Here is a 26,541-nt window from a genome sequence, read left to right on the forward strand (position 1 = left end):
GCTCATCAATCTGCATAGCAAAACTCCATTGACACGGGTCTTTGATCAGGCATAGTGAATAGAGCATCATATAGTTGTTGTTTTGATAAAAAGTCGTGGAAACGCGCCAAGACATCTTATAACCACTCCCAATATAGTTCGGTGTGTGGCAATGCATCAAAAAGTATACAGGGAGTACTCCAGATACTTCACTCGCTTGAACATTGAGACCCAGTAGTGAAAACTGGTTTTCTTCAACAACTCTCTCATGAAGTGAAGAATTAAAACATTTGAATACATTTGAATACCACCATGATGGAACAACAAACAAATTTTGAAGCTCGATTGGTGTTGTCTAGAAGGAGGATTTCAATTTCTGGTATGGTTGACAAAATCAGGTTGTTATACCCAATCAAGCCCTTAAAAAGGGGGGGGGGGGGTAGAGGAACGTGAAAAAAAAAAAAAAAAAACACTATGCGTTGATTATGTGGGGAAAAAAATAAAATTTCAGATTGAAAAAAAAAAGGAAATAAGAAGAGAAAAAAAATTCCAGCGTGGAAAAAAAAAAAAGAAAAAAAAAATTTCCAACCTGAAAAAAAAAAGAAAAAAAAAAAGGAAAGAGAAGAGCGATCTAGCGTGAAAAAAAAAAAAAAAAAAAAAAAAAAAATAGAAAGAAAGAAAGAGAGAAAATTTATACCAATTATTTGTTCGATCCAACATAATCTTCAGAGGTTGTAATCAGATAAGTTTTCAACAATATTGAAATTGATGTCTAACCCTATAGCATGGATAGGTATATATAGACACTAAAATATCTTCTATTTGTACTGAGATTTGTATAATTCAGTTCAAATGGGAAAGTAAAATTTTAATCCAAAGTTGGATAGGAAAGGGAAAAAGGAAATCTTATAATCCAAAGTTGGATAGGAAAGCCTTTTACAATTCAAAGACCAAATTGGATACTTCAAGTCCCACTTGAAAAAGGAGACAAGTCATGTCAAACATGAGACTCGAAGTGGGGGCAATTTGTAGACACTAAAATTTTAATGGACTTTTGTTTTGACAAATTGACCCATTAAATATGGGTCAATGTTTAATTAAGTTATTTAATTGGCCCAAGCTTAGTCCACTTAAATTATTTAATTAGCCCAACCCAGATGATTAAATGGAAAGATAATTATTCCTAATAAAATATATTTGGAATAATTATTTTTAAGGATAATTATCATAATATAACTGGCCTGGCAAGTTATGATTTTATCCTTATCAGGAAAGGACACGTGTCATTATCCTATTAATCCAAGAAGCCTATAAATAGAGGTCTGGAGGAAGAAGGAATGAGGACACAAATTCAGAGTCCAAAAATCCTGAGACTCAGAAATCCAGAAGGTCCAGAAATTGAGAGAATCATAAATCGAGAGAGCAAACCCGAAGGTGAAGAACACCAAGCACACCCAAAGTCGTGCCGTTCTTCACCAAATTTAACAAATTCTCTCTGAAGACGAAGAACAACAAGCACATCAAATCGTGCCGTTCTTCATCCAAATTCCACGGTGATCAACAACAAGCACATCAAATTATGCCGTTCTTCGTCCAAATTCCACGGTGATCAATAAAAAACACATCAAATCGTGCCATTCTTCATCCAAATTTCATGGTGATTCAAGATCAAGCTCGTGCAGCCCTTGGATCCAACCAACAAAAAAAAGGAGATCGAATCAGAGGACCTTATTCTTTGTAAAGAATATTACAGAGGATTGTATTCCAATTTTTTCAATTTAATAAAATATTATTTTTGCTCCATATTTTGTTTTTATTTGCAGATTACAAAATTTGTGTGTACAGATAGAAATTTATTTCTTATATTCAGATAAGACCACGTCAAAGCAATATTAGGAAATTTGGATCAATTTGATGAGTATTTTTCATTTGTGTGGACTTGTTTAGTTTTTATCAGCAAATTTTTACACTTATATATTCCTACTTCAAATTTTAATTTTGAGCACGAATATAACATGTCATTCCTTACTAGTTAAGCTAATTACATAGGATAGGCAATATACAATTAATAGTTTAGGTTGCACCCTTAGACTAACACCAAGTGTCTGTGTTTAATGAATCTTGCAGGCATGCCTGCACAAAACAAATTCCAATGGAAATATTAATTTTGTGACTTCACTATCATTCCAATAACTTACCAATTATTTTCCTAAAAATGCTCATACACAATTAATTTTTTTTTAAAAAAATTCAAACAAACACAAACACACTGTATATAACTATGTATATTTATGTGTGTGTGTGTGTGTTGTTGAACCGGTATTCTTTTTCGTTACTATTCTTGAGTTTCTGAATCATCTATCATCACATAAATAAAAAAGTGTGTATATATATATGCATAATTAAAATACTCATATTGTGTCAAAAAATTTTATCATCTTTTTATTTTGAAATGTTTACATTTCAAAATATATTTAGAATAATATACTATTTTTTATAATATTTTTAAAGTATTCTTTAAACAATGACTAACAAATTACACAATAATTAAAAAGAACAAGATGATCACTACTATTATTTATTCAAATAATTGTGGGCCGTTTGATGTGTAAAAGTAGTTCATAAGTTCACATTCGGAGGGAAAAGGTGAAGGTGTGTTTGAATTTTGAAGTTGGATGGCATGTCATCACATATGTGACCTTTGATGGATGATAAGGGAGGTTAATATTCTCTGTTGGCCCCTAGGAAAAAATTGGATAGGAGATCTTTTAAACTAATCAAATGTAATTTTCATTGATGGAGATAGGACTATTAGTAAATGTGATTTGGATATCCCACCAACCCATCAGAGCAGAAGATTCGAGATTTAGGGCCTGTTTGGTGGATGTTCTGTGCTGTGCTGTTTTGTTCCCAACAGTGCTACGGTAGCACTATTGAGCACTATTGAGGAACAAAACATGTTTGGCATAGGTTGTGCTGGTTTGAACAGTATCAGAACACTTTGAAGTTTGGGCCAAATGTTGGAACAAAAAAAACTTGTTCCAAGTGTTTCGCCTCCATCTCTATTCTCGTCTCAACTCTGAACTTGCCAGTCTCTCTCTCTTTCTCTCTCTCTCTCTTCAACTGCAAACCTGTATGGGTTTTGTTTTAATTTTTTTTTTAGGGTAAATCATTCAGCCTCCCAAACGCCTCCATCTCTATTCTCTCTCTCCCACTTCGCCGGCGCCGAACCAATCGTCTCCACTGGATCCTCACAGCCCGTGGCCGGATCTGGATTCTCAACTCTGAACTTGCCCTAGTCTCTCTTTTGATCTCTCTCTGCAACTGCAAACTTTTGGTACCCAACACCATATGTAGCAAATTGAGTTGTCTCGGAAACTTTTTTGGGCATTTTCCTTTGAGAGACGGGATGTAGGGCACGGTTTTTGCCATTTTCGATCTCTTCAACCCTAACCAACCAGGGAATGGAAATTGGAGTGTTTGGTTTGGGGTTTTGTTGATTGGGCAGTTGGAGGAGGTAGATGGTGGTTTCGGTGAGAGAGAATAAACCGTCACGTTTGGCTTTTCGACCTAGGACAAGATGGTTGCTATCGGTGGGGGAAGGAGCAAGGAGAGGCAGAGGAGACGGTTGCCTTTTTTGTTCTCTGATACGAAAAATTTCTGAAGATGAAGCCAACTCTAGGGTTTCTGTGACTAATTAATGATCAACACTACAAACTCCAAACAGGTCCTCTATATGTATGGAGTGGTATATATATATATATTTGTGTAAATGTGATAAACTAATAGTTAAAAGGAGACTATATTCATACTCCACTTTTTAATATTTATACTATAATTTTAAATTAAATAGTAATTTTAATCTTAACTTTACAAGTAAATAATTATTTTTTAAATGATACAACTGTCCTTCCATATTTTCTCTCCTTATCTCTAATCTTTAATTTTTTGACAACACAAATAAAATAAAATAATTTTGAATAATTTTTTTTTTAAGGGAACAAAAAAAAAATATTTTGTTATGTTGAATAAATTTTCTCTTTTGGCTGGATTAAAAAAAATAAAAAGTAACCATTTAAAAAAATTATCTCTTTTGACATAAAAAAAGAAGGGGAGAAAACTACACTTACATAGAGTTAGGAGTCTTAAATAACAAAATGGTCCATTTTAAAAGTTCATTTTTCACTTTGGTTGAATTAAGTAAAATAATTACATATGCATCAATAACTATTATTTAAATCCAAAATGTCCTCCAAACACTAATTCCAAAATACTAAAAATTATTCCTCTAAAATCAAGTATTTTCTTTAAATAATTTATTTACTTGAAAAATTTAAGAAAATAAGATATTTCCTTTAACTTTGAACCATATTGCTGCAACTTTCATATATATATATATATATATATATATATATATATATATACACACACACACACACACATACAAATAATAAAAAAATATTCAATATAGTAAAAAAATAGGGCAATCAAAGGTTAGTCCCCAAAACGAAAAATATAATCAAATTCAAGAATATATAAATAGTCTTTGTTGTGGTGCATGCCTTGAGATGATCATCAATTTTTTGGCTCAATTAATTACACTTGTTTTATAAATAAATAAATAAAATGATTGCTTGTGTACCATTTACAAAAGCAACCATTTAGTTTTTCATGATCTACCTCACATGCACGGTATGTGTAGATATATATATATATATATATATATATATATATATATATTCATAGGAAAGTTAGGATGAATTTTCACTTACCGAATAAAAAATTCTATATATAAAGAATTTTCACTAATTTTTTTTGTATATTTCTAAATTGACATTTGCAGGTTTGAAACGATATAGATTAGGACATACCGATAAAGTTTTTTGCACAAATATATACTTATATATATGCTATTTTTTATTTTATTTAGTTTGGTAATATATACACCATATGCAAAAATGCCAAATTGAAAGAACTTAAAAATCTTGTTTTTCTAAATTTTATGAATGAAAGAGTTATTTGATTTTAGAAGGATATTTTGGTATTTTGAAATAAGAGTTTGGCGGGTATTTTGGACATAAATAATAGTTATTTATGCATATATAATTATTTTACCTAACTCGACCAAATTGAAAAATTAACTTTAAAAACAGATCGATTTGTTATTTAAGCCTCCTAAATCTTTAGTTTTCCTAAAAAACAAAAGAACCTAAAAAAATATATATTGAAGAAATTATCTCTTTGTCAAGATCCCAAAAAAAAAAAAAAAAAAAAATTAATAATAAAAAGTACAATAGGAAGATGATATATATATATATATATATATATATATATATATATATCTCAATTGAAATTTTGATAAGACCAAAAAAAAAAAAAAAAAGAAAGAGGTTATTTTATTGAATAAATTATTTTTTTGAAAGGACCCATAAAAAATAAAGTTACCTCTTTTGATAGAATTAAAAAAAAGTTAATTTTGTTGAATAAATATCTCTTTCGATTGTACAAAAAAAAAAAAAAAAAAAAAAAAAAAAAAAAAAAAAAAAAAAAAATCTCTATATAATAAATTATCCATTTTGACTAACAAAAATAAAATTATTAGTATGGAATAAATTATTTTTTTTGAGAGAACCTTCCGAAAAAAAAAACAAAAAGAAAGGGAAAAAAAAAATAGTAAAGAAGGTTAAAAAAAAAAAAAAAAGGTTGTATAAAGGGTAGTTATGATATTATATATTAAGGAATTGTACATCAATGATTTCAATGACCTTCTTGTAATTTCCTTTAAAAGAAAATGATAAATGGAGTGCAATTGGAGAAAAGTGGAGTGCAAATAATCTCCCTTTCTTAAATTGCTTATACAAATTAATTGCTTTCTTTTTTAGACATGCATTTTAATGTTTGTCATTTTTTATTTTTACCATTAATTATATAAAAATAAATTTTATTACAAAGAAAATAAAACAAATCTCTTTAATTATATTTTACGATTTTCACTGTTCATACTCTAAAAAATAAGAATTTGTTGATTTTGTTAGAAGATTATATTCTCTTAATCTATTTAAATGTCATAGTTGTAGTTGTTTCTTTTTATGCTATTTTCACATTTTAAAAATAATAATAAGGGTAATAATGTCTTTACAATCAATTATAAGGACAAAATAGACCTATTCAAATTTTGTTTTAGGGGCGTGTTTGGATAAAAAAACACGCCAAAAACCACTTTTTTTTAGCCTTTTTTTTTTTTCCTCAACAAAGTGGAAGCAAAAGAAACTTAACCAAACAGTGCCTTAAAGTTTTTTTGCACAAAAAAAATTACCTTTTAGAATTCAAAATTGAAAAGGAGTTAACAATTATAATTTTTAACAGTTAATGCAGCACCTATTTTTCCATATTGATATGAATTTGACATTTATCTATAAGGTAAGGTGCAGTGATTTTAAGCAATTTTTTTAGCTAATAAAGAATTTTATAGGTGAGTTAATACCAAATAGTCGTATTGATATTACCAATTACATTTAACATTTGCCCTACCATTTTTATTTCAATACATTAATGTATTTTTATATGATTTTCTTTTTTTTGACAGAATAATGTATTTTTATACATGTTTATATTATTTGTAAGCTATAAGTTGTGAAAAGTGTTACTTTTTGAGTAAATGAAAATTATTAAAAAATAATCATTTACTTGTCTATTCTTTTTTTTTTTTTTAAAAAAAAGAATTTAATATGTACAATTACATTTCTAAAATAAAAATATATTAAAATTTATAGTGATACTCATATATAAATATTTTTAAAATTTTAAACAACAAAAATGTGGGCAAATTAATGCAACGCATGCTTTTTTGAACGTACTTGTCAATCTTGTTAATAATGGGTGTAGAAAACACAAACTATGTTTTCAAAGTATAAAACTGCAAACGCATTAACTTTGAAAATTTTCTACAACACTAGTTACGTGTGTATATGAATGGAGTATATATCACTTATTAAATTTATTTTCGAAGTTTTCTCGAGAATCAATAAGAAAAATTTGTGCACGTGGTTCCGGTTCAAGATTAAAAATGAGTATATTATTCACTGATTAATTGAACACGGTATATATTAGGGGTGCAAAACGGGCGGGTTGGGTTGAGTTTGGGTAGGGTCAAATATGAATTGTGACTCATATTGAACCCGCTTGTAACGGGTTAAATATGGGTTGGGTGAAAATAGACCGAGTCAACCTGTAATGACCCGACAACCCGTTTTAGGGAGAAAAAAAAAGTTACCCGTATTATTTTGGATAATCTCATTATTGTTATATAAATATTAATTGACATAAACAAAAATATTTAGCATAGAACTTTGAGAGAGAACACATAATGTAGAGAGAGGAAGCTTTTTTTTTTATTTTTTTATTTATTATTATTTTTATATATATATATCTCGGATATACACCAATACGAATATATATATATATATATATATATATATATGAACAATACTTAGCCATAGGGCTGCAACTCGGGTGGATTGGACGAGTTTGAGGTATAACTTGAGCTCAACCCACCATATGAAATGCTAAATCCTTAACCAACTCTAACCGTATCGTCGACCTTAACTATTCAACCCAAACTCAACCCATCCTTCTACTTTTAAATTCGGACTTACAACTTGGTCTTAGATTCTAGGTAAAAACTTTGGGTTAAATCGGGTTACTCATATTGCTAATTCTTACACCGAAATTTTAATATAATCTTGAATTAGTTTTAGATTAAATTACTCTTAAACAAGAAAAAGTTTAAACGCATTTTGTAGATTTTTAATATATTGCAAACAAATTTTTAGAAAATTAATTCTACTAAATGTTAACATACAATAAATTAAGATTTAACAAAAGAAGTTGAAAAGAAAAAAAGTAATTATAATTTAAATATTATATATAATATATTTAAAAGTAAAAATATATATGAAAATAATATTATAATTTGATCTCGGGTTGTCTCGGGTTTCTAACACTTCAACTCAAGCCCCACCCTAATTAAATTCAGGTTGAGATTTTCCAATCCAATCTCAACCCTAATAGTAAAAATGATTGCCCAAACCCGTAAAAAATCAGGCTGGGCTCAGATTGGGTTCGAGTTACCCAACCCAAGTTACACCCCTACAAGTTCGTGATAAGCCAAGTTTACAAACAAGCTAAGAAAACAACTTACTTATATATATTTAATGTGTTCACACCTACAACATTATATATACAATGAACTTATATACATAATTCAAACATGCCTACCAATTTCTCTCAATAGTGGGTCACGCTACTAATTCCCTTTCTTCTAAATTTTCATAAATAGTGGACCTTACACCACACTACTGTTGAGGGGTTATTCTCGTCAAGTGTGCATATATATTTATTATTTTATGAACTTTTCTTTTTTTCTTTTTTCTTTTTATTTTTTATTTTTATGAACTAAAACTGGACATAAAATCTTCCACAAATCTTTTATCCTTCTGGAGAATTTCTTCACTTTTATTTGACACACAGCTAAGAGAAACTAAAATATTTGATATACACACTCCTATATCTATATACCCATTAAGCTTAGTGCGCATAACGCATCACTAGGCAATCTTACAACCTTAATCTTCCTCTTTCTATCTCAATCTAAAATTAATCCTTTGGAATATGTTCATATTCGGAGAGCTCTTTCTTTTTCTTCATATATAATTACACACATATATATATTAGATGGGGCCGAAAAGTCTCTTCAATCCTAATATTGATTAATACTAAGAATTTTTATTTTTATTTTTTGAGTAATGTTAATAATGATAAATAAAATTATATTATGTTAATGTTTAAACAACAAAAAAAGTTAAAAAATAAAATTTAATAAAAATTTTAAAAGTATTAAAATATTAATATTTTTGGAGAGCAAAAATATATTGCGATAATTAAAATTTAGAGACCCTAAAATGCTGACGTGGCTATGAAAAATATTAAAATAGCTATTGAAAATGTTAATGTGATAAATTCGGAAAGTTCATTAGATATGTTCTTATATATATATATACGCGCGCTTTTGTTTCTACATTTTGCATCTCTATTTAAATAGAAATTACAAATACTGACTTCCTGTTGACCAAACAATTTAAAGTCGGAGAGCTTATCAGATCTTTACTTTTTACTTAACACATGCAGCACGCTTTTACTTTTATCTGACACACCTTTGGTAAGACATGCCTATCTACAAGTTAATTCCACACGTAATAAGCAACACTTTCCTTTAGCTATAGTGTCCTCTTACCAGATGGCTCAGAGCATGTCCACCTTTTCTCAAATATCCTCTAAACCTCAGATTTTTCCTTTACAATTTACTATGATTATTGTAATAAGGTTAATTATTTGTGAAAATTTATTTAGTTGATTCAATGGGCATAGATCGATGTTCTTATTTTGTTAGAGGAAGTTTCACCTATATTCATTATTTTATTTATGGTTGTGCGATTCATTGGAATAATAAATCGTTTGATGGAGTTTCATTTTATTTATTATTTTTAGTGAATAGATGTTGGGAATTGATATAAGTTATATTTCAAATTTTATATACCGGACAAAGGGTTCTTGTGTTAAAATTTAGGGTGTGATAGTTTGAAATTTTTTTTATTTTTTTATTTTTTAAAAGAGAAATAAAAATTAAGAATTTGTACAAAAATCTATTTGGTTTGAACCGAAAATTATTTTCAAAAAAAATAATATATATATTTTTTCTTTCTGAATTCTATTCTTTACCGTTATCCGAAAATTGACTTTTATCTCAACTCCCTTAAATTCTAGTTGTGCTGGGAGGCATAATCAAATTATTTGGCATAAACTATTTTGAAAACTAAAGTTAGACATATTTTCTTAATATTTGGTCCCACCGCACAAACTAAATAGACCCCACCCCCAACAGTGGGTCCCACCACTAATGTGAGTAAGTTGCATGGCTCAACCAAGTTTTTCTTCCTTCCCAGGGACTTATATATGTGTGCGCGCGCGCGCGCGCGCAAATGAGACTCAGTTTCCCAAGGCGAAGAAGCGGGAGTGTGGTCAAACTTATGGTAGCATGATAGATATGTACATGTACAATGACATTCAATCGCTCCACGACAAGCATGGAGTAATATAATTACTTTTAATTCTAATCTTAGAATCTAATTTTATAATAATTAATTAATTAATTTTTTTATTTTATTTTTTTAGGAAATTTTTTTTTTTTTTTTTACCATTATATATTATTAATGAGAAATGACAAAATTGGCATGTTTTTAATGGAAATAAATAATAGGAAATTTCTCAAAGCATACCAATTAAAATAATATATATATATATATATATATATATAATTTTCAATCCCTTCAACCATAGAAGGCAACCGCATCTAACAAAAATAAAATAAAACCGCTAGCGTTTGAAAAAATAAATTCATTCCCTTCATCACCGCCAAGCCAATAAAAAAATTCCCACGGTCTTCTATGTTTGGTCGGGTCACTGCCTTCCTTCTATATTTCAACCTTATATGGTTGGAAATAATTTTTATTTTTTATTTTCCTTTTGTATGCTTTGCGAATCCCGTGGTTGAATGGATGGGAAATTTTATTTTATTATTATTATTATTATTATTATTTTAATGATTTGGGAATTTCTTAATTAGCCTGCTACACACAAGTTTGCTATTCAAGTATTCATGTTGATTTTTATTTGTTTATTTATTTATAGCTCTAGCTATTTGAAGGTACTAATTAATTTTTTATTTTATTTTTATTTTTATTATTTATTTATTTATTTATTTTTTTTCATGTTAAATAGATTTTGAAAAGGTAAATAGAGTAAAACAGATGTTCAAATGACCAGACTTGATTGCCAACACTGGACCATTTTTGCCGGTCATTTTAAACTAACCTAGAGGACAAATTCACCTCATTCACTACTTATCAAAAAATAAAAATACCTCATTAATTGTTTTAGCGAATTCAAATTTGAGACCAATAGTTCAAAAAAAATTATTAAAAAAATGTAAATTCTATAATTATTTTATTTAGAATATTTAACTCAAAACCACATTCAATTCAGAGTTTCAAATTCTGCACCTGCCTGTAAAGAATCCAAATTTGAGACCAACAATTCAAAAAAAATTATTAAAAAAATGTGAATTCTATAATTATTTTATTTAGAATATTTAACTCAAAACCACATTCAATTTAGAGTTTCAAATTCTGCACCTGCCTGTAAAGAAATTATTTTGGATTAAACTATGTATACTAGAATTGAATAATCTTCATTAGGAAAATTGAAGTTAAATCTTGCACCATGTGACTAATATTTAACATTGTAAATTATGCTCAATCGAGTGATGTAAAGAATCGGGTCCCAAACAAAATGGTAGCGTTGAGGTAGACAATGAAATGAAATTATTTTAAAACATGATTGAATCATTTCAATAAAACTTCTACATCGAATTCACGATAATGTTAACTTAAATAAACAACCCAAATAACCTACCAGAGTTAGTACAAGGCTTTTCTTCTTTACTGTATCTCAAACAAACACCTACAAAAAAAATGGAATTATGATTTCAACTAAGTAAACTCATAAAAAAATTTGCTAAAGCGAAAATAAATAAATAGACGTACCTTGAAAATGATTCATTCACATCCACTATCCACATATTCTAACTGATTTGAAATATCATCAATCATCATCAGCATTTGCAGTTGACCTATTTAAGAGAAAAGAATAAATGTTGCAACTATTTTAATAAAACTAAAGGAAAAAGACAATATGTAAGATACTACTTTACCTATAATTAAGTATTGGACAATTTCTTTTATGGGATTGTCTGAGTTTGCCACAACCATTACAACGCCTAGCTTTCGTCTTTCCTTTTTCTTGCCTTGATTTCAAACGTTTACCACACCTTTTCGCCCTAACTTGAAGGGGATCATTAAAATTTCGTTGTTGAAGAATGTCGCTTCTCTTGCACATAACTATTTCTAAGTATCCTTTATCAATCAACCATAATAAAATAATAATAATAATAATAAACTTTGATCACATATAGTCTGTAACAAATACCTAACAATGATACAAGTGATCGAAAAGATGAAAACAATCAACAAGAGACTTTAGAGAGATACCATTTTAATAAATTGACAAAAGGAGGCATTACAAGATGATGCAATCAATAAGAGTTGCAAAGAAGAGATGTGCCACTTCTAACGCCTTTGTCAGAATCTATGGAATTTTTCAACTGCCAATGATAAGGGACAACGTTAATATGTTTTCATAATTTTTATTACAAAATTTATCATTAAAATGGATGAAGTATGGGAGGAAATTAAAAAGCAGAATTTACTTATTTCTGTTTAATTAATTTTATTCATCTTGGTTGTGAAGACAAAGACTGTTGGGAATTTTTTTATAGAAGAAAATCTTACCCAATTTAATTTTAGTTTATTTCCATTAAAAACATGTCTAGTTTTGTCAGTTCCTGTTAATAATGTATAATTGTAATAATAATAAAAAAAGAAACAAGTTTCCTAAAATATAATAAGGAAAAACTGATTAATTAATTATTGTAAGATTAGATACTAAGGTCAGGATTAAAAGTGAGTATAGTGTAGCATGATAGATATGTATATATATATAGAGAGAGAGAGAGAGATTACCTACCTAAACTGCTGGAACAAATATCGCCACACTTGCAGAGATGGAAAGGAAATGAATTTCACAGCATGTTGGTTAATGCTTTTCAGTCAGGAAGTGATCTTTGTAGAACATGCTCAACTAGTTCAAGTGGAGTATAAGGTGGAAATGGTTGTATGAGAACAATTCTTTCAAGTACCCCTTTTATGGCTTATAGTTTCCTGCCGCCTTGCACATCTTTTTAGCCTCGATCTTTCTTTGAACAACACTTTCTCATAAATAATAGTATTGCAATAGCCACCACAAAGTAGTTGCTGAACTTATACACAATTAATATAGTTACAACAGCATTACCTGACAACACTTTTGTCATTTGACTAGAAGCATAAGATATATAATACACAAGGAAAAGGCCAGAAACAAAAGCAATACAGAACACGCAAGTTATGTTCCTCGGCAAGAACTTGGCATCCAAGTGCATATTAAACCACTCGGTAAAAAAGTCAGTCCGGGGAAATTACAGACCACCATACATTTTCACAAATCAAGCATCCTGTGTTTGTCCCCCATATCACCCAGGTACGAAGTAATCCATCCTCTCTACAAGCAGATTCAGAACTGATGTTTCCGCCTAAACCACAAGGAACGAACGTAAAATGTTAGGAATGGAATAACAACACAGCAGTGAACAACGTATATGGAGGAATTGGAAACTCATTCAGCAACAAAGAAAAAAAAAAAAAAAAAAAAAAAAAAATCAATCCTGATTGTCAGATTGTAAAAGACAGCCTAGAATAAAAGTGTATTTGTGCCCATCTTGAAATCCATTTAGTTGCTGAAACAATTGGGGAGGGGATAATATGATCTAGAATAGTACAACTGCAATTGGTCTGACATTTGTTGAAATATTCATTTTTCTTCCTTCCCTTCCAAGAGTCTTATTCACAATATACAAAAGTTAAGCAGAAAGCGAGTCAAAAGAAATGTCCTCTTCCCAATATATATGAGAAGATATTGGATGAATCGGATATACTAAGTTATTGGGATGCCCACCCAATCAACATACTCCATTCACAAAAAGTGGTCATCGTTTACATACAAAATTGCTCTCACCAAATTAAAATGGTGGATGTTGATTGGTTGGGCATCCCAATGACATGGTATGCCCGGCTTACCCAATATCTACTCCATATATATATTTATACATACATACATACATACATACATACATACATATATATATATATATATATATATATATATATATATATATATATATATATAAAGCCAAAACCAAAACTTTGTAAGAGTACTTTGAAGTTACTTGAGCGCAGGTAACTTGCACTTAGCAGACTCAGAGATCTTTGCCTAAGATGAGATTAAAAATGTACAATAATTTATTTAACATTAGTACACTTTGACTGTTTCATGGTTTTGATGCTCAGCAACTTCATTGTATATTGCCTGACTACAGTACTCGGGGTAAAATTTAGGGAAGATGTTCAAACTCCGACAGTTGGCTGACCTGTAAAATAGACTCGAGTTTAACTGCCCAGGCTAATGGTATTACACAGTGACATCAATATGACAAAATAAATACTTATCAATATTCAACTTAACAAAACCTTGTACCGACCAATTATGAAAAAAAAAAAAAAAAAAACCTTATTCCAACTATTTGGAAAATAACTCTTATTTTAGCATTTTGCTCTTTTTAAGACCATAACTTTAGTTAACTCAAAACGCTATCATATATTTTTTTTACCACTATCTCAATCCTTATTAATTCTAGTCTACCTCCTTCAACTTTGCTCTCACTATTCACTTTAATTCTAGTGCATCCATTAAATAGGAGGAAATTGGCTATGAAAGCAATTAGAAGGAAAGAAACACGGTCCTTTGATTTTGTTTTTGCACCAGAACAGTATGTTCTGACTTTTTCTAGCCGGTCTCAAATAAGTTTCTTAATTATGTTTATTGCACATTAAAGATTGATATTAGAAAGAAAAAAAAAAAAAATTTCTAGCGCCACTGCTCGGTGAAGTGGTAATAAAAACTCTACTCCCAAGCGTGAGAACACATATTCAACTATGAGCGTAGTTACTTTCTTTGTGTAAACAATGCCAAAGATTCAAGTTTGTATCCAAATTGTCCCTCCAACACCCTTGATTAGTGGAACCAGATAATGACCCTATATTGAAAAGAAGAATTCTCAAAGAAAATAATAGGTACTAAAATGAGGTGTGAAATGACGATTAAATCAAATTTGTGCTTGAAGAATGTGATCTATTACTCTTTGTGGCTTCAAGTGGCAATTAAATCAAATACACAGCTGTAGAACTTTTACAAGCATATAAAAATATGAGATCGAATGGAAGACAAACTCCACCAAGGGAGTTTTAGAGGTGCTCTACCAGGAAATAAAGCCCTAACCCCACTGAAGTGCCAATGGAATGAGAAAACTTTCCACGAAAAACATTGAAACATTAATACATAAGTGACCTAAATCAGGATGGCTATAGAAACCTCTACATGGTCCAGTGGATTGACTAATTAGAAGTAAAAAGGACCATCACACAGTGGAAGTCTGGTCTAAACAGAGACATGGCTACTTTGACATTACTTTGCACCAAGAGGCTGCTCTCATACTTGACAAGCATCCTCATTCTTGTTAGTCCGATCTCCATTTCACCACATAATTGCTCCTACCAATTAAAAACTAACAAGGGTAAAGAATTCTCCCTAACCCACCACATGGGACTTCTTACATATTTACTTTCCTCGACACCCACCCACCCCAAGAGCTACAATACTTTTGATCCACCACTCCACACCACAAAGCTTTCCTATCTCAAACCTCCACAGCCATATTCCAATCAAAGGTTGGTTAGAAAGCCTAAGCTTCTGGTATCAAGGGCCCCACCCTTAAAATAAAAAACAAACCTTCTTCCACCAACTAGGTGATACTTGTTTCCTCTCAAAGACCTTGCCATAAGAAAATCCTATCCAACGTCTCCAACCTTTTCTCTTCATAAGCCAGGATGATTAAATGTGTAAAAACATTCAGTGAAAATTTAGTGAAAAATAGACGCCTTTTTCCTGAGCCTAGAACTAACTAAAAAGCACACATTTGAGTGTTTCACATGCACCTGGCTGGAAGGGTATTGACTAGCTTAAGATAAAGTACTTCGGATATGCCTTAATGAATTAGTGCATATATATTTGAGCACAAGCACGCCTTCAACAACTATGATCTTGTCATGTCCTGATGTCCAAAATGTACTTCAGCTATGTATGTCACCCATCCTAAAATATCAAGTAACATAGCTTCTGTTGAAAAGGAATATCATGTTTACTGTTAAACAAGTGTAATTCACACTTCAAATTGATGCTAAATATTTAAGATTCAAATTTTATTAAAATCTTCAATGTGTCTAGTACGATTTTACCACACCATATGTAATAAAATATACATTTACTATGTTTCATTCATTCATAAAGGAACATTAACATAATTCATTTTTCAGGTACTATTTTTGCATAAAATTCTTATGGAAAGTTTGAGTTTTTCTTTCTTTTTTGATAAGTAAACTTTTGAGTTTATTATTAGAGATATATAGACATATATATTATCTCTTTGTATGTTAGAGAAGATATTGACTCGCATAAGCAACACTGAGTTGTGACCAGGACCCACAATGAACCAAAACATCAAAACCTAGTGATTCCAAATTTCTTGAAAAAAAAAAAGGGGGGGGGGGGGGGGGGGGGGGGGGCGTGAATGCTAGAAGGCTTGTGTTACCTCTCACTAAATTTAACCCCAAGGGGATAGCCTAATGACAAAAACTCTCACCTCACATCTTAGAGGTTGGGAATTCAAATCCCCTTGGGGCCACCGAAGGGAAATTTCCTGGTTTTTGCCAAGTGCATGTGAGATGGGGGGACTGCATGTATTATGGTTGCTCTAAGAAAGCCCGACACCACCACCGTCACCAAAAAAAAAAAAAATCTCTCACTAAAGTTAGACCTCAGATAGCGGAGAATTACCATTGCTAGCAAATGAGAAACATACGTAGTCATTCTACATATTTTGATAAATACACGATTCAGCAAATTGACTACTTAGTTATGGATGAATTGACTAGATACATTTAGGATGAAGTTTCATACTATTTGTTTTTTTTTTTTTTTTTTTTTTTTGGTACTCACACACTCCCCCTCCAAGGAATCGTTTGCACCCAATAGTAGTCGAACCCTAGATCTAATTCTTCTTGAGGCATCAGGACCAAGTGACTTACCCACTTGAGCCAACCCCATGGGGTTATACTATTTGGTATTTGCTAATGATGTTTTTTAAGTGATCAAATTAACCTGACAAAAATACTATATTATAGATTCAGAGAAGCTGTATAATAAGAGTACTTATAATCAATAGGATTTTACTAAATATATGAATCACATTGGGACACTCTGAAGATCGAAACTCTAGAGAAGTAGTAGATGCGTTTTGTCACTAAGGATTGATTATTTGTAGGAAAGGAGAGCCAGAGATGATGTTAAGGATAGAACTAAAGCACGATGGGCTGAGTGGACGATTTCTTAGGGCATAATGTGCGATTGACGTGTAAATAAAAAGTTGAAAGACAAATTCTATTAAAAAAAAAAAGTAACTAGATTAGTCAAACATGGAGGAGAAAGCTAGGAGATCAAGAAACAGATGTTCGTAAAAATGAGCAGGTTGGAGATATGGATATATAAATAGATGTGTAGTGAGAGAAGATATGATAAAATAAAATAAAATGTAAACATTCGTGGAAAGAAGTAAGACATAAAATGAGAAAATTTTGATTGAGATAGTTTTGCTACACGCAATGATTGCGCAAATCAGGAAGAGTCACATGGTTCCAATTGGCAATACTGCTTTGGAAATACGAAGAACAAAAATAACTTGGGCACAAATTGTAAGAAAAGAGTGGAATGATAGAATTGATGATTCATGTATTAACGCTTAATTAATGGGGCAATGTTCATCAAATATTTTAGGTTCACACAATTGCTTGGTGTAAAAGCTAGGGTTGCCAAACATGAGAAAATAAATTTTAGTTTGAAAGCAGCCATTTTGTGTACAAAAAAAATACGAAGGTTGCATGCGGCGAATCCACCCCTCCCAACACCCAGCATAGATAGGATTAAAAATGGATAATGACCTATTTTAGGTTCATCACATCCACATTGAATTCAACTATTCAAAAAATAAACGATTAACTACCATGTAGAGCACAATTCATAACTTCTTTGAGAAAACATGAAGAATGTTTTCACTATTTGCCAATTTGAAGCAAAATCAAGAGAGGACAAAAAATGTACCTCTTCAAATGGTACAACAACAAAAGGTGTCAGACCCCTCCTATGTGAAACAGCTGGCACGTCTGGGTTGTGTGTCTCATCCTCCTGCCAGCCTTCAACAACACCAAGAATGTCCTCATCAGGGCTATTAACCTCACTATCATCCACACCAATTGTAACAAGTGAAAGTAGGTCCATGCGATTGTTAGCCCCTGCTATTGTTCCCCTCAACCTGTACAAAGAAGAAAATGCTAATATGGTCTGGTTCACTGTGTATCTTGGAGGAACCCATGAAGTGCATCTACTATGGGACGATTGCTAAATCATACAATAAAAAATTAAAATGACATCCTAACTTGAAAAATTAAAAAGACTTGCCTTACAATTACTACTACTTTTTTCATTGGCAAGAAACTCACACACCCATTTGTCCTTACGGAGACTCAAACCCTCACCTTCCCCATTGGGAGGTATAGGAGATACCACTAGTGGTGCAATTAGAGTTACTCACTACACAATATTAAGCACGCCATGTTTAGAGATTGAGGCTCCATGAGGCATCCACTAATGCACACACACACACACACACACACACACACAAAAACACAGGTAGAGGCTGCATGACACTGCTGATCCTACTCAGTTGTGACAATCAAGGGGCAGCCATGCTTGTAAAATACCTATGAAATATTAGAACATTCTACAATTTAAAAAGTACTTCGGGAACACTCACCAATTTAAAAATGCTCATACTTGAGGACAATAGTCCATTCACCTAAATATTGAACCATAAACGAGTAGGCAACTCCTAACAATCATTAACCTTATTTATTTATTTATTTATTTTTGTTTTGACAAGTAACAATCATTAAGTTCGACGCAATACACCCAAAACACGGCAGTCAATTTTTACCCAGAAAAAAGGGCCCATGGGCTACACAAGTATTAAGACAATTGTCAATGTTAAGAAGATATTAAGTTGTTTTATGACTTGATAATCCTTTTACTGGATTATGGTAATCACTGAGAGAAGGGGTGGAGGGCTGTGGAGAGAGATTGCAATATCAGAACAAACTACAGAATCATCCCAACCAGCCTACTGAACACCTTAAGCGGATTCTCCACACAGTAGGATGCAAGCCAGGATACAAGAAAGCAGCTTCAACCAGCAAATGGGAGGGCAACTATAACTACTTTCAGAAGGCAAATGGACTTAGCACTAGAGGAAGAAAAATCAAGTGAGAATTTTGCAGGATGGAAAATGACACTCGAGGTGTAACAGCTTCATTGGATTCTGTAATATTAATGGAATAAAGCAGAAACAAGAGGGAGCCCATATCTTGCAGAACATAGAGTTTGAACAATTGGCCATCAGGAAAGAAATGAAACCTGACCTTGTCATCAGTCAACATATAATGGCCACTATTAAGTATTAACAGAGTCTACTTTAGCTGCCCGAAAGTTCATGGATTTCGACACATCCTTCATTTTTTGTGATGAATTCTAACCATTGCAAATGTGCAGAAAACATGCATTGATCAGATAAAGCAACAAAATATATTTATTTTTCAGCAATTTTTACACACTCAAGGCAGTTTAGGGATATAACCTTGTAAAGAAACCTGCCAGCAGGATAAAATCTCATGTATCTGAAGTAGCAGACCTGCAATAGCAGATGATAAATTTAGAACAATGGCAGCAATGAGAACTAGGCAACAAGCACCACCAACCAATGCTGAAATCCTTATGAGAGCTTCACATGTGGGATTCTGGCCTTGACCTATTCTTCAAGACCACCTTCCATAAAATGATCCATATTCCTTTTAAAAACTCTCATTCCCACTTATTACTGTGAGGTTCTGTGATTAAAGAATCAGTCCAACGCAACAATGGTAGAATGGCTCAACTGAAGGCATGAATTTAATGAAATAACTTAACTTCAGAAAACACACCAAGAGACTAAAAAATAAATACATGACAACAACAAAAAAGAAGAAGAAACATTTTATTTTAAAAGCTCCTCAAATGTTAAGATTAATTATATGACAACATTATATTTTCAGTTTTTGAAGGCAAGACCACTTTAAGTTAGTCAATAAAGAAGTTTTGCTACGAAAGGTTGTGTAGCCTAGTGGTATTTCCTCTACCTTTCAAAGGGGATGGTAAGAGTTCAACTCCTGTACAGACAAATGGGTGTGAGTTTCTTGCTAATGAAAAAAAAAAAAATTACTACGTAATAATTTAAAAACTCAATTGTCAACTCCAGTGCCTGGTTCAAGCTTATGAGTCTAAATTGTTAATCTATTATTAATCTGGAAGAAAAATAAGGCAGTGGATTGGCTTGCATTGTCACAACCTGAATCATTTTAATTCAAAATTCTCCTTAGATAAACCTTATACAAAATTTTACCGGTACCTTTCCTTTGATCGGGAAAAAAGTCTATATGAGTTTTACATGCCAAGCTATACCAGAGAGAGAGAGAAGAGAAATATACCACATGAACTGGATTGGTAATCTTCCACTCTGTAACTCCAGCACGAATGTAGGTGTTCCTACTGACATAAAGACCTGATGAAGGAAAGGAAGACTCAGTACCAGTCATCCAAGACAAACATAGACTCGAAGACACTTGAAAATAAATTCCTAGAATCATGAAGTCCAAGTTTGGTGCTGAGGCTACACTATACATAACCATGAAACTCAAATTTTTAGCACTTTAAAACACATGCATTTGGCAATTCAGGCATCAAACTAATGTTGGATGCACTCTGATTTTGGTCATGAAGCAATAAGCAATCATACTAATTCAATTTTATAATAAAAAGGCAAAGGTACCCCTTGAGAGGAACGTGGTCACCCCCTTCCTCTCCCTTTTTCTTTGGATTGGAAGGAACACTCCTAAAACATAAGACCTTAAGCTTCCAGGATACACCAAGTCCTTACACAGACAAATTATGGCTTACACATCCACAAAACATGGTCAAAACTATACTCATAAAATATTGAGGATGAAATTTGAAAAAGAAAAAATAGAAGGTAGAATGATAAAAATGATGTATTAAAAGATGGAACATGATTAAAACAAGCTTGCAGTTGTATATCAGAGAGAGAGAGCGGGAAAAAAAGGGGAATATATATATATATGCATATATATATATATATATATATATATATATATATATATATATATTCATTTTTGGGGTAAATGTAACACTTAGGAAAAGAAGTTTTCAAGGGAAGATAATCAAAGCAACTAATGGGGGGAAGAAGAAGAAGAAAATATCACATTAGTAAGTTACATGTAAACAAAGCACAAATATGTCTGACACAAACTAGAGAGTTTGAATAAAGGTATGTCTTACCATCAGTGCGGACCCTCAGTCTTGAAAGCCACATTTTCCTCCATGAACCATCATATTTTGACTGCAAGATTTTTTAATTTTCCACCACCCCAGAGAGCTTCACCAAAAAATAAAAATAAAAAAGTGTCAAAAAATTTAGGAATGACTAACTTTCATGCAAATATAATGAAAAAAAATGTTAATAGAAATGCTAAATCTTCCTGCCAAGCCTTTAGGCATGCATTGAGCCAGAACATGGGATTACGAATTGTATATTTCCATTTCCGACAAACACAAGCTCCCCTTCCCATGGTATATGGAGTCATTCTCATGAAGATCTGCACGTAATGAAAAATTACTTAGGTCCCGTTTGTTAACCGTTTATGTTTAGTGTTTATTGTTTATTTAAACAGATCTAGAGGACCACGTTTGTTAATATTTGATTTGTTTATAAACAAACATTGTAGCCAAAGGCACTTTTTTATTGAATACCAAAAGGGTGTTTATAACTTTATGTTTAGTGAATAACTGTAGCGGATGCGTGAGTTCTTGCACTGTAATGGTAACTAAAATATACTGTAGCAACCCTTTTGTTCTTTTGTACCAAACAACACCACAATTTCCTTCATAAACCCTAATAACCATTGTCCATTTTCTCAATCTCTCTCCACCAGCGAGTGATCTCCTCCACCATCCACCACGAGCTCCTCCACCAGCAAGAAGACACCACTCGCTCTTTCCTCCAGTGCGAAACTCTCAGGGTTTGTGGTCTCTCACTTTCTCGTTTCTCACACTTTCTATTCTTCACTGAGTTGTAGATCATTATAGATCTACATGTTTTTCTTCTTCACTGAATTGTTCCTCTGTTTCTGACTGTAACAACCATCATTTTTATAATGGGGTATTATGTATAGATTTTTTGTATATGGTTAAGTATGTGGTTTAACCATATTATTTGGTAGTTTAAGTTAAGTGGAGTTACGTTAGTGGCAAGACGATTGGTTGCGGATTTAAGTTTTAAATGTGGATTAGGATATGTGATATGTGTTGCATCACGTTATAAAATTGTGAGAATTAGTCTACGACTAAGCGAAGTTCAGTAATTCTCTAATTGAAAGATTTTATTTAGATTTAAAACTATATTTACTTGGGAATGCAAAAGGATTTTATTTTCGGAATTACAAATAACAATGGCAGAGAGGAAGAAGGTTTTATGGTCATAGAGAATTACGAGGAAGAATTATAGAGGAAAATTGAAAGAGGCAGTTGTGTTGGATCATGAAGTGTTAGCAGAAGTTTAATCGGCAAATTACTCTTAGCTCTCTCTTATACATATCATATTTATGAATTTATCAACTGTGATCTATTGGGTAGTTAAATTATTGGATCGATGTATTGTGTAGTGTTTTTATTTTTTTATATTGATACAGATATTAAACATTAATGGTTGGAATTCTAATTGGGTTAATCTGTAGTACATAAAACTATCTGTGATCTATTGTGTAGTATCTAATCGTGGGGTTTATGAGGTATTAGTCGATGATCCGGATTCTATGTTAAACACTTGCCGTCATCCAACTAGTGTCTTGAAGGGACTATGAATATATATACAACCTTATTAATCTGGACTCATATAATACAATTGGAGTATTTCAGAAGTTATGAAATTGTAAATAATATTTAGAATATATTTAAATATTATTATTTGATTTTTGACCATTGGAGTATTTCAATTTATCGATATTGGGAATATGAGTTTGGTACGTGATGATGGGAAATTAAAGTTATTACTAGACTACTAGAAGGTTTGAGGTATAGTTGATACATGATAAAGTCACTATTAGTTAATAGATCACTGTACAACACACCGTCAGGTATATATATAACCTTTTTATTTTGGGCTGGTTAATGAAAGCAAACTCTGACTTACGGTGCAGTTGAGTAAACTAAATTATAGTGTTGAGATAGATAAATATTATATGAAGTCTTATATTTTGATTTGTGTACAAACTTGGACTAATGGATGGGTTCCTTTTACTCGATGTGTTACAAACTTGATGGGGATGTGTTCCCTAAATTTTTGAAGGTGTTCCACTATTAAACTGGATGAGTTCCTTATTTATGGAATGTGTTCTTTTCATTTTTATGAGATGTGTTTCATAAGTATTTTGTACCAAGTAAAGGTTAATTACGGAATGGGTTAATCAGGAGGACTAGCATATAATCCAGATTTAGAACTTTATCAGATATTACCACTAGTATTTCTAATTTTTACTATGGTTACAATGTCAATGTAATTAAAATGCACTACTATAAGGAGAGGGTATGGGTTAACTTGCTGAGCAAGGATCTTGCTAAGCATGCTGAGCTTTTGAGCTCACTCCATTCTTATCATTTCAGGTACTTGGTGGTTGTAGAGTTGGCGTTGAGGACCAGAGCAATTCAGAGTTTCTTTTTTTTCCTTAGTTGTGAGAAATTTTTATTTTGAGGACTTAATGTAACTTCATGTTGATTTGAGTACTGTATTTTGGAATGATTTTTAGTTCACACCCATTTTGAGTATTGTTGTCAGATGTATTTGTATTCGAATTTTGGGGCGTGACACTGACTCTTCTATTCTCTCTCTGGTTTCTTCCCCTCTGTTCATCTTGCAGCTAGTTCTTCTTCTTCTTTTTCTTTTTACTTTTTTTCTTCTTTTAACTACATCTACAATTAGTTCTTCTTCTTAAGCTTATTTCATTCATGATTGTTGATGTTTTTAAAAATTGAACGTAATTTTCTGTTTATCAGTTTAGCTAGTTTTGGAGTTCAATTAGGCAAAATCTAATCTTGAAGCAAATGGCAACTGAGGGTTTAATTTTTTTGTGTGCGCTTTCTGTTTGGATTTTATGTAGGTCTTGAAATTGAAAACTTTTTATTACATAAAGCAGAGGAAATTTGTGTAGTTAATGGAGTGATCTGCACATTTCAATGTCACCAACTTAAATTTCTATTAAGGAGTCAAACTAGGGATATCCTAATATAAAAGGAAAAGGAAACCAAAAGTAACAAAGAACTGTAATCTTCAGATCTTCTTAACCATAAGTGGGACTCAACTCATATTAATTCAACAAAGCTTTTATGCAAACTACTTGGTGTTAGATCCAAGATATTTTTTTTACCACCAGTAGGGCCTTATCTTAATTTATGAGCAGTGGTGAATTTTAGTGCTATTTTGATTTTTTTTCACTCCATTCTTTTATTCAGACTTGGAGCTGGAACATTTGGAGTGATGGGCAGTTATGAAATCAGTGCATTTCATGTTTGGGCTTGGGAAGCTACTCAGTTTCTGTTTTATATCAATATGTTTTAAGGTTGATTTGTTGAAAAAAAACGTTCTTGAATATAATGCAGTAACTTTTTTGCATTCTTTTTCCTTCATTATATATGTTGACCCATGGTTATTTTTTTTTTATTTTTTTTTTTGATAAGTAGAATTTATTGAAAACGCTCAAAAAGGGGAGCGGAACCCAAGAAAACAAAAAGCCCACAAAGCGCCTTAAAACTTTAACGAGGCCAAAAATACAATAATCTCCTCAATAGATTTATAATCTCTCCCTGACACCCAACAAAAAAGAGTGGAAATAATAGATGTTGACCCATGGTTATTAAAGGCGTGCCTAAGCTCCAGGCGCATGAAAGGCGCCTCATAATAGCCCAGGCGCAGCGAACTTCATTAGGCGCGCGCCTGGGACACGCCTCATGCTTTTATTCAGGCGTGCCTGATCACTTATCCATGTGCTATTCAGCTTTTTTCATGTGCTGTTCATTTTTCCATGTGTTGTTTAGCTTTTTCCATGTGCTGTAAATTTGTCTTGTGCAATAAAAGAATAAAATAAAGAAAAGCAATATAGAAACGTAGACAGTGGAACAAGTAAAGGAAGACCAAAAGCAGAGAAAGAAAGAAAAAGGGTGCAGTTTGTTGTAGTCAACTTTGTCTTCTTGTGCAATAAAAGAATTCTGTTCAGCACACGTGCTGGAATAAAAATAAGCTTTTGTAAATTTGTCTTCTTGTGCAATAAAAGAATAAAATAAAGAAAAGAAATGCAATGATCAAATAAAAATGGATACAAAGAAACGTGAGAGAGTGGAACAAATAAAGAAAGACCAAAAAAAGAAAGAAAGAAAGGGGGGTAGTTTGTTGCAATGAACTTTGTCTTCTTGTGCAATAAAAGAATAAAATAAATTTACCATTCTTGCTTCTTTTTTGTCTTTTCCTTAAGATTGTTTAAGATTGTTTGGTTTTATGACTCAAAACTGAAACTAAGTCTCTTCTATTTGCTGTTTTTCTTAATGGAGCTTTATTGTTTTAATTGTGCTATTTTGCTGGTTGCTTTTTTGGTTTAATTGTGATACATTTAGTATTTTTATTACTGGATGCGCCTCACATCACTCGGGCGTGCGCCTCACTGTGCGTCTCGCGCCTAGGCTCCAAGGGAACTCTAGCGCCTAACGCCTTTAATAACTATGTGTTGACCATAAGAATATGAGATGCCTAGGGCTGTAAACGAGCCGAGCCGAGTAATGGTGTGCTCGAGCTCGGCTCGGTCAGGTAATAGGCTGCTCGAGCTTGGCTTGAGCTCATGTTGAGCCTAGAAAATTTAGTTCGAGCTCAGCTTGGCAATGTTTGATGAGCCTTGAGCCGAGCTTGATAGAGAAATGTGATCGGAAAAATGGTCCATTGGTGACCATTGAAGTAGGTGAGGAGTGCTGCTGCGTACAAACAGGCAAGAATGAAAGTGAGAAGATAGAAAAGTTAGGTTTGAAAAGTTGAATATAGACTAGGAAGTCTAGGATGGCATGGTGGCAGATTTAAAAAAAAATTTGAATATTTTTGTATATAAAGTTATTGATTGATGCGAAAGAGACTTTGAATCACATGGGCATAAGTTAAAAAAGTTGAATACTTTTGTGTGTATATATATATATATATATATATATTATAATTGGGTATGTGTGTGTGTGTATATATATATTATGAATATATAGAAAAAGTTGTATATATAGAAAAAGTTGAATATTTTTGTATATATTATAATTGGGTATGTACATATATATATATATATATATATATATATATATATATATATTATAATCGAGTATGTTCGTAAACGCATTATCGAGCCCAGTTCGCGAACGGTTCATGAACAAATGAGTCGAGTC

At 31.9% G+C, this 26,541-nt stretch overlaps 1 pseudogene; it reads right to left on the minus strand.

The window, feature by feature from the left end:
* Positions 1 to 13,181: 13,181 nt before the first annotated feature.
* LOC132272501 (F-box protein 7-like) lies at positions 13,182 to 21,650 on the minus strand (annotated as a pseudogene).
* Between the last annotated feature and the right edge of the window lie 4,891 nt (positions 21,651 to 26,541).

This window comes from Cornus florida, unplaced genomic scaffold, assembly GCF_030987335.1.
Source record: "Cornus florida cultivar Cherokee Brave unplaced genomic scaffold, ASM3098733v1 CherokeeBrave_3.0.0_Hap2_Chr09, whole genome shotgun sequence".
NCBI lineage: Eukaryota > Viridiplantae > Streptophyta > Magnoliopsida > Cornales > Cornaceae > Cornus > Cornus florida.